The following is a 4,216-nucleotide window of genomic DNA, read 5'->3' as shown; positions in this document are numbered from 1 at the left end:
GCACTCTGCCACTTGAGCCACAGCACCACTTCTGGCTTTTTTCTATTTATGTGGTGCTGGGGAATCAGACCCAGGGCTTCATGTATATGAGGCCAGCACTCTTGCCACTAGGCCGTAGCCCGGCCCAGAACCGTTGGTGTCTGTGCAAACCCGGCATCCCCTCTACCTACCTCAGTTGGTGTCATGTCAAGACTTGTCTGTTGAACTTGTCCCTGCTGCGCTGTCGAATGGGAACTGTCTTGGGTGTTGTAGGAAGCTCTGAACATTGAAGATGTCATTGTGACCTTCACCCCCAAAGAGTGGGACCTGATGGACGCAGCACAGAGGAAACTGTGGAGAGATGTGATGTCAGAGGTTGCCTGTCTGCTGGAGTCCATTGGTGAGTACCGCAACCAGTCCAGTGCGCATATATACTTACCAATGTGAATGTACAAAATAAAGCACATATATATATATATATATATATATATATATATACAAACACACACATATACATTCACTCAGGTTCTTTCCACTGCAATTTTATTTGAATTCAGCCTGTGAGAATGTACTTTTGAGGGTAGCTTGTATTTTGTTAAGGCAGAAATAGAAACTGAGGGATTACTTCTGAATCCACCCTTAGACTATATATTGTAATTTCCCATTGCTTGTGAACATGGAGTTACATGAACAGCATCTTAACCTAATTTGGAGCCACTGTGGGATTCCTGAGATTCAATGAATTATCTACATTACAGTTATATTGTATTCTCTTAGCTACTCTGTTTCCAATTACAATTGTAGCTCCCCAGGAAAGCTGAAATCTGAGGATGGTGGTTTGATGCCATCCAAACAGGAGCACTCTGGGAGACTCTCTTACTAAGCACATAAAAGCAGAGTGGGGCTGTGGCTCAAGTGGTAAAGCACTAGCCTTTAGGCAGAAATCTCAGCAACAGCACACAAATCCTGATTTGAAGCAGCAGTGAAGACAGAAATTGCCATTCATGATCGTGAATATGACAGGAGGTGCTTTTCCTAAGAATTGTTTCCTTTCCTTTGATTCATTGAATGACTACACAAATGCAGATTAAGGTGCTTTCAAAAATCTCCCGGTTTCATGGCAGGTATGCTTTTAAACATTTCTTACAGGCATTTCCATTCCACATGGCAAAGATGGCCGTCTTTACATACAGCAAGTCAGTGGCAAGGTCCACGTCACCCCGTCAGTGGTAAGTTACATGGATGTGACTCCTGTCGTGACCAGTAAAGACCTGGCAGTAGAAAGAGTGGCTGGAAAAGCAAGTGCCTGCCTCATCGTTAGCTGAGGAAATTTCTTGGATGAAAGCTCCATATAGTTTGAATTTTGTAAGGAAAATAACAGTATATCAAAACCTTCATCTCAGGTCTGAGTATGTGGCTTAGTGGTAGAGTGCTTGCCTAGCATACATGAAGCCCTGGCTTTGATTTTCCAGTACTATTTAAACAGAAAAAGCCAGAACTGGTGGTGTGGCTCAACTGGTAGAGCATTAGCATTCAACAAATAGAACCTCAGGGACAATGCCCAGGCACACAGTTCAAACCCCAGGATTAGCAAAAACAAAAATAAAAACAAACGTAAACTCAGATATGCAATATAAAATAGCCCAAAGACAATGATCTTACCTATCTAAGTGTCTGTCTATGTCTCTCCCTTGAACAATGTATGTACTCTTTCTGTTTCTCTTTTTCTGTCTCTCTCTGTCTCTCCTTCACTCTGTCTGTCTGTCTGTCTCTCTCTCTCTCACACACACACACACACAAAGACAAGACTATCTGGACATTAATTTGATTGTTCTGTTGTTGATATCCTGCATGGATCATGTCTTTAGCACTTTCAATCTGGGGATATGGAAGAAAAAAATATGTTGTTTTTGCTTGTCCTAAGGATTGAACACTGGGCCTGGGCAATGTCCCTCAGCTTCTTTTGCTCAAGCCTAGCACTCTACCACTTCCAGTACAGCACCGCTTCCAGCTTTTTGTGAAGAGTTTTTTGGAGGTAAGAGTCTCATGGACTTTCCTGAACTAGATGACTTTGAACCACGATCCTCAGATCTCATCCATGTGGGTAGCTAGGATTACAGGTGTAAACTATCAGTGCCCAGTTGTAATATGTTTTATGTGTAGGCTAAGTAGTCTAGCATTCACATGTAGACAAATGGCCTCGGAGATGACTGTGAACAATTGATGATCATGTTTCATCATATTCCCACAGCGGAAATCTCTTTCTCTGCAAGAATCAGTTGACAGGAATGACTCCACAGAAACGAAGACTCACAGCTCTTCATTGATACAGAGTTTGCTAAAGGGTGCAGAAGACATCTCCTCTGTTAGCCTACACCCGGGAGAGAACCATCATGAATATTCACGTACTCCTGAGCACCTGGAACACAAAGAAATAGATCATCTCAATTACAATGGCATTATGAAGAATTCCTTAGACATTAGACAATGCAGTAAGTCTCTCAAGGAAAACAGACAGTGTGACTGTAGTCTATGTGCGAAAGTCTTCGTTGAGAGCAATGAACGCTGTAAACACAATCTATCTTACACTGGAGGAAAATCACATGGTTGTAGTTTGTGTAGGACAGCCTTTGTTCCTTCAAAGTTCAGTCACCATAGGACTGCACACGATGGAGACAAAGCGTGTGAGGATAGTGACCTGGGGCGTGTACTCGATCAACCCAGGGAGTTCAGTTGGCAGGATGGAGGAGACACTGGCCAGGAAGTGGATGACAGCCACCTGTGTACTGCCCCCTCCATACAGCCAAGTCACTTCCGGGAGCAGGAAGACATGCCCACTGGAAGAGGGGCAGATGAAGGTCCCCTCTGTGAGGTGGTAGTGGGCATTCAGCCATCTCATTTTGGAAATCAGGAAGGAGCACATGCCAGAGAGAAAGCACAGGCTTGTCCTCCCAGTGGGGAAGCCTTGCAAAGGCCAAGTGACCTTAAGACACATAACACTACCCACACTGAAGAGAAACGGCACGAATGTCACATCTGTGGGAAAACCTTCACTAGGACATCTTCTCGTGCCAAACATGAGAGAAGACACACTGGAGAGAAGCCCTATGAATGTCGCACCTGTGGGAAAGCCTTCACTACGCCATCTGAACGTGCCATACATGAGAGAATACACACTGGAGAGAAGCCCTATGAATGTCGCACCTGTGGGAAAGCCTTCACTCAGCAATGTTCTCGTGTTGTACATGAGAGAACACACACTGGAGAGAAGCACTATGAATGTCGCACCTGTGGGAAAGCCTTCATTACGCAATCTTATCGTGCCAGACATGAGAGAAGACACACTGGAGAGAAGCCCTATGAATGTCGCACCTGTGGGAAAGCCTTCACTGAGCATAGTTCTCGTGTGGCACATGAGAGAACACACACTGGAGAGAAGCCCTATGAATGTCGCACCTGTGGGAAAGCCTTCATTACGCAATCTTCTCGTGCCAAACATGAGAGAAGACACACTGGAGAGAAGCCCTATGAATGTCGCACCTGTGGGAAAGCCTTCACTCAGCAATGTTCTCGTGCCAAACATGAGAGAACACACACTGGAGAGAAACCCTATGAATGTCACACCTGTGGGAAAGCCTTCAGTCATTCATCTCATCATGCCAGACATGAGAGAATACACACTGGACATAAACTCTATGAATGTCGCACCTGTGGGAAAGCCTTCAATATGCCATATTCCCGTACCATGCACGAGAGAACACACACTGGAGAGAAACCCTATGAATGTCGCACCTGTGGGAAAGCCTTCACTAATCCCTCTTCTCGTTCCAAACATGAGAGAATACACACTGGAGAGAAACCCTATGAATGTCGCACCTGTGGGAAAGCCTTCACTCGACACTCTTCTCGTGCCATACATGAGAGAATACACACTGGAGAGAAACCCTATGAATGTCGCACCTGTGGGAAAGCCTTCACTCAACACTCTTCTCGTGCCTTACATGAGAGAATACACACTGGAGAGAAACCCTACGAGTGTCGCATCTGTGGGAAAGCCTTCAGTAGGTCCAATCTCCGTTCCAAGCATGAGAGAATACACACTGGAGAGAAACCCTGAGTGTCACTTCTGTGGGAAAGCCTTCACTGTGCCTACTTCTCGTTCCTCACATGAGAGAATGCAAACTGGAGAGAAGCCCTATGAATGTCGCACCTGTGGGAAAGTTTTCTCTTTGTCCTC

The sequence above is a fragment of the Perognathus longimembris genome, chromosome 21 (assembly GCF_023159225.1).
Source record: "Perognathus longimembris pacificus isolate PPM17 chromosome 21, ASM2315922v1, whole genome shotgun sequence".
Lineage (NCBI taxonomy): Eukaryota > Metazoa > Chordata > Mammalia > Rodentia > Heteromyidae > Perognathus > Perognathus longimembris.
This window is presented reverse-complemented; position numbering follows the sequence as displayed.